The 12994-nt window shown below is 33.1% G+C and overlaps 1 long non-coding RNA gene across 1 annotated transcript in view; it reads left to right on the top strand.

The window, feature by feature from the left end:
* LOC137652451 (uncharacterized) overlaps positions 1–11252 on the top strand; it is a 217272-nt gene extending 206020 nt beyond the window's left edge. Inside the window, exon 2 of the long non-coding RNA XR_011046299.1 lies at positions 10591–11252. This is a non-coding gene — a long non-coding RNA (uncharacterized lncRNA). The remainder of the gene's footprint in view (positions 1–10590) is intronic.
* The last annotated feature ends 1742 nt before the right edge of the window (positions 11253–12994 follow it).

A 12994-nucleotide genomic window follows, 5' to 3' on the forward strand; every position in this document is an offset into this window, starting at 1 on the left:
GGGTATCTTCGTGTTCTTTTTAATATAAATCTACAAGAATCGTTTAATCATAATTTGAGTAACAAATCTAACCAGTAGAGAAGACGACAAATCAATATCTCTATCAATAATGAAAAACTAAATTTTCAAACTAATAAAATTGGCAATAGGAAAAACTGCTTGAAAAATCCTGAGAGGCGGGTATTTTGGTAAGAAAAATGAGCAGAATTATGTGAATATGCCTCGAATGGAAATATTCTGAGTAATGAAGAAACTCCTAGAATACTTACAAGATTATTTTGTAGAATATGGCATGAAGGCAAAACCTGATGAATGGGAGCTAGGAGTGTTGGTGAAAATTACAAAAAAGAGGAGATCTGACTGATTGCAATGTTTACAGAGGCATCACACTTAGCTGTCATGAAAATATATAGTATGCTCCTTCTCTAAAGAGACTAGAGAGAGATTGATGAAAAGGTGAGAGATGAAAAAGTAGGATTTAGAAAAGGTACAAGTTGTACTGACCAATTTTCATTTTAAGACATGTACAGCAATATGTGAATTCTCGAACCCATTTTTGACGGCACTTTTGGACTATAAAAACACCTTTGATAGTATGCACCAGACAATTTTGAGGAGTCTTGCGTTATTATGGAGTTCTTCTTAAGCATGTAAATTTGATCGTCTGTTCATGAACATAAGTGCAAAGTTAATATTAGTGGAGTCCTATCAAATGCCTTTCCAGTGAACAGTGAAGTAATTCAAGGGAATATGTTGTCACCTATGTTATTTATGCTCCTCATGGATTTTGTAATGCAGAAAACAGTTGGGAATGGCAGAGGAAGATTGGACTGGATAGGTAACAGGAAATTAGCTGACCTTGAGTATGCTAATGATACTTTCCTTATTAGCAGAACACCACAGGACTTGCAAAACTTCCTTACCAGAATGCATGAAATATCACATGAGATTGGGCTGAAGATAAATAGAGGAAAGACAGAGATTATGACAATGGATTATGCAATAGAAGATGAAATATCATTGGAAGGAGGGATGATTAATGAGGTGGAATTAAGGGAAGATGAAATGTTATTGGAAGGAGAATTGATTAATGATGTGGAATCATTTAGATATTTAGCAACTTTGATCTCCAATACGTGGTCTTTATATTTTGTATTTAATGAAAGATTGATAAAAGCAAATCAGACAATGGCTAGGTTAAGTAAAATCTGGAAATCAAATCACCTGAAATTACATATAAAAATTATGCTATATATCAGCTTATTGAGATCGTTGTTACTGGGTTGACATGAGTCGTTGCATGACAATGAAGCAATATCAAACAGATTCTGTAGATTTGAGAACAAAGTCCTTGGGAGAATATTGGTAGTTAGATGGTAGGAGAGGATTAGAAACAAAACTATAAGAGAGATTACTCGAATGCCATATGTGTATGAGATCATGGTGAGGGACAGATGGAGATGGTTTGAGCATGCTCTTCACACTCCCGAAGAGAGATCAGTTCACCAAAAGCTCAACTGGGCTCCTCACGACACTAGAAGTTAGGAGACCCAGTCCTACATGGCTGAGGACTATGAAGCGTGATGTAGGAGATGAATGGAGACATTGATTTAAAAGCTCAAGATAGAGATGGTAGGCGAAATCTAACTAAGGCCCTTTGCGTCAATAGGCGTAGGAGATGATGACTATGATATTGATAAAAAGTGTGTCTATATATTTACAATGAAAGGGATTATAAGGAGCTAGAATATATATAACAAAATAGAGTCATATTTAAATTCATGTTTCACTACTCATTTAACAAACCAATCACTATTATTTGTGAATTATTCAAGCTCGATTAGGAAAGTGGTAAAATTTCAAATATGATTTGTTCATATTTCATATATATATATATATATATATATATATATATATATATATATATATATATATATATATATATATATTCAGTTTTTAGTCATCTGTTTTATTTACACATTTAAAATAGGAATATATCAAATTTTAGGAAATATAACCATGAAACGACTGCAACTGACGGTTAAGTGATTTTGAAAGATGAAAATTAAGATACAACTGTTATAGCTGTTTCGAGCAATTGTCTTCTGTCTTGTCTTTGGAAATTTGTCCATATCTTTACTTCTGACTTCTCCAGAAACAAGGTAGTTAGTTCTCCCCGACTCGACTTCGAGTTAACATGTAGCTGACTAAGAGACAGCTGCATGGCAGGGGAAAACTTTCCCAGGCAAATATTCCTCTATTGTGTGGTGTTCTATTTGCTGTAAGTATATTTTATGAATTCACATTGTTAATTTCATTGGTTAGAAAAGTTAGTAGACTTTAGTTGATGTACTTTATTATATGTTTGGTATTTATTGTCTTGGCTTGTGTGAACATTGTTGTGAATCTGATGGGTTCCTCATTTTGTGAGTGTGATTTTATAAGTGCAGTTCATTCATATTAGCTCTTGATTTAACAATACACTGTCGCTTTTTAAACTGTTAAGAAAGCTTACCATTTCTCCAATTCGTTACTTAATTATCTAGACAATTATTCTTTACGATCAATCCCTGAGTGAACTGTTAAGTCCTTAAACTAGTTTTGGTGAAAATAGTGCTTAAAATACCACCAGAACTGTGTGTAGTTCATGTACTAAATAAGACTTGAGGGGACATGTATATCTATTTATTTTTAGGGTCCTAAATTTTATTTATCAACATAATTTTTGCATTAACTACTGCCAGTTTAATGTTGCTATATTTTAATCTAGCTTCAATCTCTAGGGTCCTAAACTTTATGTATATATATTTTTTGCATTAACTACTGCCATAGTATAATTTTGCTCGACTTTAATTTAGCTTCGATCTCTAAACTCCGTTTTGCATTAACTACTGCCATAGTATAATTTTGCTCGACTTTAATTTAGCTTCAATTTCTAAGCTTCGATCTCTAAACTCCGTTTTGCATTAACTACTGCCATAGTATAATTTTGCTCGACTTTAATTTAGCTTCAATTTCTAAACTCCGGTATAGACTCCACATGCTATTGAAATTCTCATTCCAATGATAAGGTGTGAAACTCTAGTCTTGACCATTGTACTGTAAACACACTTTTAATCTCTTTTATATGTACTTTACTATTATTTCAAGGGTTCTTGCTTAATTAGAGCCATATTATGGCATTCAATTAACACTTTGAGAAAAGACCCTGGGAGAAAATCCTGATTTTGATGTCATAAGTAGATGGTAAACGAGAAACCACACCAGTTGTTTCAAAGTCCTCCACGGCTCTCAATACTGAAAAAACAGCTGTAAAGATTGTATGCAGTGTCAAAAAAGTTTTCAGTTTATTAGTAAAACTGTCGCTTATTGGTTTAGTCGCCTAATTCTAGTTTTAAAATGCTACTCCCAAGTATAATGTGGATGATATCTTTTGTTATGAACTAGGACATTTTGGTGACTTATTTTTACGTAGAATAGTCTGTAGTAATGACTGATTTTAATGAGAGAGGTCAATCTGAAGAGTAATTTGAGGTATATATTAGTCGAAGGATTTTGTTTGTTTGCAGTTTGATTTAAAATTCTTCTTTAAACTACTTTTAGACCTAGCGCTGGTTTTGATTTATATATCCAACTGAACCTTGGACTTCATCTTTTTAGTGAAAGTACTTAAATATCATGACTTTTTGGCGGAGCTATTTTATAGAATTGCAGTTTAGACTATTTGAATGCAACCTTTATTAAATATTTGGCAACCAAAAATTTTGTTACGTGCCTACTACTATTACTGGTATTCATTTAAACATTCTATATAGATAATCAAAATAACATATTAAACTAGGGCAATTCTCGGTATATCTGGAAAATATCTTTTAATGACATTATGGTGAATTAATTTTAATAGGAAATTGTTACTTCCAGGTCATGTTTGAAATAAATCACCGAACTTATATCTTAGTATTTTAATTAGTAATTAACGGCTTGCTCTTTGACCTTGCACTACAACCTATTACTTCTTTTTCAGGTCCAGACTTTGTTCAACAGGGTATTGGTAGCAGATTCTTCCAACAAATCCTCAGAAGTGTTCTTCTAGACTTCAAAGAACTGAAAGGCTGCAAGGTTTTAAAGATTGGCAGGCTCTCTTAAATACATGCATCCTTACCTCGGGAACATTGCAACCCTGCCTGTTACCTTTAGCGCAGGGTTCTTGGAGACTCCATAATAATACAGTTAAATGTTTGTACTGGTTTTATGTAAGGTTTAGGTTAGTTCATTGCAAAATCTTTGATTGCATAAATTTCAGTTTGCGTGCGAGATGGTGTATGCGGAATTTCTTTATGAATTTAAATTTGAAGATTTTGCAATATTTTTAGAACTAAGGATGAAGTTAGGGTTCAAGGTAGGACTTGCTAACACTGTTCAGGTTCTCTGTTACCCTTGCTAGTAATGGGAAAACCTGACGGAATGAGCTTCTGAATAGTGACTGGTTAATGTAAGTTTTTGCATACATTTTTTGGCGTTATGTCATTTAAACTGGATGATTATGGAAACCAGTTATTTTTTTTGTTCAAATTTAGGAAGTTTTGTAGATCTCTTTTCTTTCTCCACTGGGCTTGCTGGATGTAATTTTTGTTTAACGTCTTTGTTTCTGTTGCGTAAAATTTTTCCATTTACTCGATCTAATGGTTCCGATAAGTTATATAAATTTGATATCTACGGAAATATTAGTACACTTATTATAATATCTCAATTTATTTTTCTATAATATCTCAATTTATTTTTCTATAAATTAATTCAGTTTAAATTATTTTTGATCTCTCTAAGGCTAATATAAATCTGCCCAGCAGTATTAGCCTTCCTGACCCTATCAGTATTATGATGAAACTTTCCCTTATTTCCCGTGAAAAGGATAGTTTTTAAAGAGGTTTTTAGTTAAATTCAATTTGCAAATCATTGTTACTTTTAACTCCACCAAAAAAAAAAAAAAAATTAAATTCCCTTTTATAAATCTTCGATTGGAGAAAATCCAGAAAGCTTTGTGTTAGGTGTAACTTTAAGCTTCATTAACCTGTCACATAATCAAGAACTAGTTTTGTAATTCATGATGAGAGCGTCGGCACCGCCATGCTTGGCAAGTCCGAAAGTTTAAATGAGTAGGAGGCTTTGCATGGAGTCCATGTATTGGACATTAGTTATGTAATTCTAAATTATTGACCTGACTCGAGAGTGAGACATAAAACTTGGCTGGTCCGAAAGTTGAAACTAGTAGGAGGCTTTGCACCATATCCAATGTATTGGATATTCACTATATCCAATGTATTGGATATTATGCCTAGTAATTTTAGGCTGGAGACTGATTCCAGAATGAGGCATGAGACTTGGCTAGTCCGAAAGTTGGAACTAGTAGGAGGCTAGTCTGGATTACTATGTATATTAGGTAAGAAGCTAAAGTATTAGCAGTCTTTAAACAAGATTTACTAGTACTTTAAATATACTAGTACTTTAAATATAAACTTTCAGGAGCTCATAAATATTTTTTGTAATTAAATGAAGTCAAATAAAAAAAAATCTAACCACTTATTAGTATTATGATTCCTTTGTGTATAATGTACTTAAGATCTATGACCACCTGAGGTTAAAGGTCTATATTCTATTCAACTTTTAGTGGTGTCAACTACTCTCAAATGAGTTAGTACAGTAACTACAACGTTGTCTGGCTATCTTGGACACTCCTCAGTCCCAAACTATAAGGAAACCTTGCCAGACTTTTTGCAAGTTTGGAGTAATGAATATTTTTCTTTTAATTTGGTCGTGGAAAAAAAATATGCGAAAAAAATCTTATAAAAATTTTAGTCTCTTACATCCAATGGCACCTGGAAAAGTTGTGGAAATAAATACACCCGGAACAGTTTGGTAAAAACCTTTCGATTTTTCTATGCTAATTCAAGACTTTCAACTCCTAAATCATTTATTAAATCCAATGAAAGTATTTTTGGCTGCAGTAATAACCAGCCTATTACCACTAGAGTAGAATATCTTCAACCATAAAAAGCTATTTTACTTATCTATATAGAGATCTTAATTTATTGAAGTTAACGATATTATAGTAATTTCTTTTGGATAGTCCCCTTCCATACGAGGGCCAATGCAAGGCGGGTAGTCTACAACCAATTTTGTTGTATGGGTTACAAAGAGTGTAGATGAAGCCATAGACATTAAACTCTTAAGCAAACAATCGAAGGGTACTTTGCTGTTTGCTCGACATCTGGGCTGGCAAAGCTGAGTTTGCTTGATTGTCTACTTCCAGCCTGAAACTGTGTGATCTGGTAACAGTTAAAAAGCAAAAGAATAATGGGCAAATTAAGAGTGCCTGCCATGCAATTGCACCTTGAGCGGAAGGGGCTTAAAAAGCTCTAATCTTAATGCAGATATGTTAAGAATGAGAGAGTGTCGCCTGGAGCGTGGGTCCAAATTGATTTGAAAAGTGTTTGCTTGCTGAACTGGGTAGTCCCTGGTGGAGACTTTTTACTAAAGCATTTTAATAGAGCAAAATATCTCTCCAGTTTCTGTAGTTATAACAAGGAAGGAAAATTTCAGGCATATGATTCCAAAAAATTAAATATTATTTCGTTGACATTAGCCTGTTTACTTGGCATTTTGCTTGAATACAATTGCATGGTAGTAAGTTTTTGGTTTATAAGTTTTATACAATTAGGTATACCCATGGGTCATTAGTCTTGGTTTGAAATTTGAGGCCCTTCCATTAGAGACAAATTCAGGGCGGTCACTCAGATTTGACGAATTCTCACTTAAGCACTATCCACTCTATCGAGCGTGCCCGACGGGCAAACAGTGATACCAGACCACAATAGTTAGTAAGAAAGGGGTAATGACGTCGGAAGCGGGAGAACCAGATAGGGATCTGGCATCATACAGTGTCGGGCATGCTCGATCGTGTGGAGAGGGCTTTAGTTACCGGATCGAGCAGTCTATGACTTCATCTACACCCTTGATCGCCCATCATATACCACATAATTGGTAAAGGCCTATCCACACTATTGAGTAAGCCCGAGGGACAGTGATACCAGATCTCATTAGGTAATGAGAACGAGGAATAATGACCTCATAAGTGGGAAAACCACAGGCAGGGATCTGGCAACAACAGTGCAGCCAGATGGAATGTAGCCCACAATCTCTGCTCGTTCAGCTGCCAAAGATTGGCGGGCAAAACGAACACAGCAGACACCAATAGTATATATTTGATTTCCTATGTAAAATCATTACTGAATTATTCAAATCGCAAAGAAAGTGATTTTCCGGCCACATGCCACTTTACAGATAATAAGGTACCATATTTTATAAAATACCATTAATAAATATTAACTTTTATTTCTTCCAAAATCATTCGCTAAACTTTTCTGTCTTATATAAAATCCTATAAAAAATCTTATGGGTTTACTAACTCTTATCCTAAAAAGGGTACATTCATGTTTTTAACATAAATCTACAAAAATCGTTTAATCATAATTTGAGTAACAAATATAATCAGTAGAGAAGAAGCCAAATTAATTTCTCAATCAGTAATGGAAAGATTGATGAAAAAGCAGGATTTAGAAAAGGTATGAGTTGTACTGACCAATTAAGACATGTACAGTAATATGTAAAATATATAATCCATTTTTGATGGCACTTTTGGACTATGAAAAGCCCTTTAATAGTTTGCACCAGACAATTTTGAGGAGTCTTGAGTTATTATGGAGTTCCTCTTAAACATGTAAATTTGATCGTCTGTTCATGAGCATAAGTGCAAAATAATGTTAGTGAACAGTGAAGTACTTTAAGGGAATACGTTGTCACCTATGTTGTTTACACACTTCATGGATTTTGTTATGACGAGAGAAGTTGGGAGATGGTAGGCGAAATCTAACAGAGGCCCTTTGCGTCAATAGGCGTAGGAGATAAGGACGATGATTTTGATAAATAGTGTGTGTATATATAATTATAATGAAAGGGATTATAAAGAGTTAAAATAAATAACAAAATAGTCATATTTAATTTAATGTTTCACTACACCTTTAACAAACCAATCACTATTATCTGTGAACTATTCAAGCTCGATTAGGAAAACTGTAAAATTTCAAATATGATTTGTTCATATATATATATATATATATATATATATATATATATATATATATATATATATATACATATATATATATACATATATATATGTATACATATATGTGTGTGGGTATATATGTATATATATGTGTGGGTATATATATATATATATATATATATATATATATATATATATATATATATATATATATATATATATATGTATTATAGCCACGAAAGGAAAAATGAAAAAGACTTGATTGGAGTTAGTACTTTCATCCACTCAGGACATTATCAAACTCAGCAATGCTGAGTTTGATAATGTCCTGAGTGGATGAAAGTACTAACTCCAATCAAGTCTTTTTCATTTTTCCTTTCGTGGCTACAATACATTTTATATTCATCACGTGTCAGCTTTCGTGATTTCTACACATATATGTATGTATGTATGTATATATATATATATATATATATATATATATATATATATATATATATATATATATACATATTCAGTTTTTAGTCACCTGCTTTATTTATACATTTAAAATAGGAATATATTAAAATTCAGGAAATATAACCATGAAATGACTGCAACTGACGGTTAAGTGATTTTGAAAGATGAAAATTAAGATACAACTCTTATAGCTGTTTCGAGCAATTGTCTTCTGTCTTGTCTTTGGAAATTTGTCCATATCTTTACTTCTGACTTCTCCAGAAACAGGGTAGTCAGTTCTCCCCGACTCGACTTCGAGTTAACATGTAGCTGATTAAGAGACAGCTGCATGGCAGGGGAAAACTTTCCCAGGCAAATATTCCTCTATTGTGTGGTGTTCTATTTGCTGTAAGTACATTTTGTGAATGCGCATTGTTAATTTCATTGATTAGAAAAGTTAGCAGACTTTAGTTGATGTACTTTATTATATGTTTGGTATTGATTGTCTCGGCTTGTGTGAACATTGTTGTGAATCTGATGGGTTCCTCATTTTGCGAGTGTGATTTTATAAGTGCAATTAATTCATATTAACTCTTGATTTAACAATACGCTGTCGCTTTTTAAACTGTTCAGAAAGCTTACCATTTCTCTAATTTGTTACTTAATTATCCAGACAACCATTCTTTAATATCAATCCCTGACTGTTACTTAATTATCCAGACAACCATTCTTTAATATCAATCCCTGACTGAACTGTTAAGTCCTTAAACTAGTCTTGGTGAAAATAGTGCTTAAAATACCATCAGAACTGTGTGTAGTTCTTATACTAAATAAGACTTGAGGGGACTTGTATATCTACTTATTTTTAGGGTCCTAAACTTTATATATTAACATATTTTTTTGCATTGACTACTGCCACAGTATAATATTGCTCGACTTTAATTTAGCTTCAATCTAGACTCCACATGCTATTGGAATTCTCATTCAAATGATAAGGTGTGAAACACCAGTCTTGACCATTGTACTGTTAAAACTTTCATCTATCTTTTATATGTACTTGACTATTATTTCAAGGGTTCTTGCTTAATTAGAGCCATTTTATGGCATTCAATTAACACTTGAGACAAGAACTTGGGAGAAAATCCTGATTTTGATGTCAAAGTAGATGGTAAATGAGGAACTGCACCAGAAGTTGTTTCAAAATCTTCCACGGTTCTCAAGACTGAAAAAATAGCTGCATAGATTGTATGCAGTGACAAAAAAGTGTTCAATCTCTTAGTAAAACTGTCGCCTTGTTGGTTTAGTTACGTGATTCTAGTTTTAATATGCCAGTCCCAAGTAAAATTGGTTCAGTTTATTAGTAAAACTGTCGCCTTATTGGTTTAGTCGCCTAATTCTTGTTTTAAAATGATACTCCCAAGTAAAATGTGGATACTAATTTTTGGTTATGAACTAGGACATTTTGGTGACTTATTTCTACGTAGAATAGTCTGTAGTAATGACAATGTTTTTAACATGAAAGGGCTCACGTCTGAATAGTAATTTAAGATATATAATATTCGAGGGACTATGTTTGCAGGTGGATTTAAAATTTTTCTTTAAACTACTTCTAGACCTAGCGCCGGTTTTGATTTATATACCCAACTGAACCTTTAACTTCATCTTTATAGTGAAAGTACTTAATTTTCATAACTTGTCGGCGGAGCTAATGTATAGAATTGCCGTTTATAGACTATTTGAATGCAACCTTTATTAAATATTTGGCTACCCAAAATTGTTATGCCTACTATTACTGGTATTCATTTAAACATACTATATAGATAATTAAAATTATAACATTTAAATAGGGTATTTCTCGGAATATCTGGAAAATTTCTTTTATCGACATTATGGTTATTTAATTTTAATAGGAAATTATTACTTCCAGGTCATGTTTGAAATAAATCACCGAACTTAGATCTTGGTATTTTAATTAGTAATTAACGGCTTGCTCTTTGACCTTGCACTACAACCTATTACTTCTTTTTCAGGTCCAGACTTTGTTCAACAGGGTATTGGTAGCAGATTCTTCCAACAAATGCTCAGAAGTGTTCTTCTAGACTTCAAAGAACTGAAAGGCTGCAAGGTTTTAATGATTGGCAGGCTCTCTTAAATACATGCATCCTTACTTCGGGAACATTGCAACCCTGCCTGTTACCTTTAGCACAGGGTTCTTGGAGACTCCACAATGATACAGTTAAATGTTTGTACTGGTTTTATGTAAGGTTTAGGTTAGTTCATTGCAAAATCTTTGAATGCACAAATTTCAGTTTACGTGCGAGATGGTGCATGTGAAATTTCTTTAGGAATTTAAATTTGAAGATTTTGCAACATTTTTAGGACTAAGGATGAAGTTAGGGATTCAAGGTAGGATTTACTAACACTGTTCAGGTTCTCGGTTACCCCTGCTAGTAATGGGAAAACCTGACTGAATGAGCTACTGAATAGTGACTGGTTAATGTTTGTTTTTGCATACATTTTTGGCTTAAATTTTTAAACTGGGATATTACGGAAACCAGGTAATTTTTGTTCAAATTTAGAAGTTTTGTAGGCTTTTTCTTTCTGCACTGGGCTTCTGGATGTAATGTTTGTTTAATGTTTAATGTCGGTTTCTGTATCATAATTTTCTATTTAATATAATAGTTCCAATGAATTTTTCAAATTTAATATCTACGAAAGTATTACACTTATTATAATAATGTCTCATTTAATTTCTTTTTATAAACTCTCATAGCTTTCATTTATAAATTAGTTTGATCTCTCTAAGGCTAATATAAATATGCGCTGCAGTATTATCCTTCCTGAGACCTTATCGGTATTATGATGAGGATCGCTTTTGATAAAAATTTTATCGATAAATTTATTTTTCAAACCATTCTGTTGTTAACTGCTGAGGATCGCTTTTGATAAAAATTTTATCGATAAATTTATTTTTCAAACCATTCTGTTGTTAACTGCACATATTTTTTTTTTTTTTTTTTTTTTGATAAATTCCTTTATGAAGTTTAGATTGGAGTGCATTCTGAAAGCTTTGTGGAAGTTGTAACTTTAAGCTTCATTAACCTGTCACATAATCAAGAACTAGTTTTGTAATTCATGATGAGAGCGTCGGCACCGCCATGCTTGGCAAGTCCGAAAGTTTAAATGAGTAGGAGGCTTTGCATGGAGTCCATGTATTGGACATTAGTTTGGACATTAGTTATGTAATTCTAAATTCTTGACATGACTCGAGAGTGAGACTTAAAACTTGGCTGGTCCGAAAGTTGAAACTAGTAGGAGGCTTTGCACCATATCCAATGTATTGGATATGAAGAAGAGTAATTTTAGGTTGGAGACTGATTCCAGAATGAGGCATGAGACTTGGCTAGTCCGAAAGTTGAAACTAGTAGGAGGCTTAGTCTGGATTACTATGTATATTGGGTAAGAAACTAAAGTGTTAGTAGTCTTTAAACAAGATTTACTAGAACTTTAAATGTAAACTTTCAGGAGCTCATAAATATTTTTTATAATTAAATGAAGACAAATAAAAAAAAAACTAACCAATTATTAGTATTATAAATCCTTGTGTGTAAAATCCTTGTGTGTATAATGGACCAAAGATATATGACCATTTCAAGTTAAAAGACAATATTCTATCGACTTTTAGTGGTGTCAACTACTCTCAAATGAGCTGGTACTGAAACTACACCCCCGTTTGGATGTCTTGCATGACATTACCAAACTTTTCGCAAGTTTGGAGTAATAAATATTCTCATCGTAATTTTGTGTTTTCTGGGAAAAAAGTCTGGAGGAAAAAAAAATCTTATCGATATTTTAAGGGAGTTTCATACATCCAATGGCACCTGGAAAGGATGTGGAAATAAATTCACCCGGAACAGTTTGGTAAAAACCTTTCTACTTTTATATAATAATCTAGGATTTTGAAATCCGAAATTATTTTCTAAATTCAATGGAAATAGTTTGGGCTGCAGTAATAACTAGCATATCACTACTCTATCTTTAGCAGTAAAAATCAATTTTGCTTAGCTATATACTACGGTCTTAATTTATCTAAATGTGACTATAGAACGGTAATATCATTTGGGTAGTCTCCTTCCATAGGAGGGCAAATGAAAGTCAGGCAGATAATATTGGTCAATTTTGTTGGATGGGTTACAAGTGTAGATGAAGCCATAGACTATGAAACTCTCGGCAAACATTCGAAGGGTGCTTTGCTCTCTGGTCGACGTCTGGCCTGGCAAAGATGAGTTCGCTTGATTGTCTACTCCCAGCCTTAAGTTGTTTGGTCTGGTAACACGGTTTCAAAGCAGAAGAATAATGGGCAAATTAGGAGTTCCCTCCCTGAATTTGCACCTTGTGCGGAATGGACTTAAAAAGTTATAATCTTAATGCAGA

This window comes from Palaemon carinicauda, chromosome 13, assembly GCF_036898095.1.
Source record: "Palaemon carinicauda isolate YSFRI2023 chromosome 13, ASM3689809v2, whole genome shotgun sequence".
NCBI lineage: Eukaryota > Metazoa > Arthropoda > Malacostraca > Decapoda > Palaemonidae > Palaemon > Palaemon carinicauda.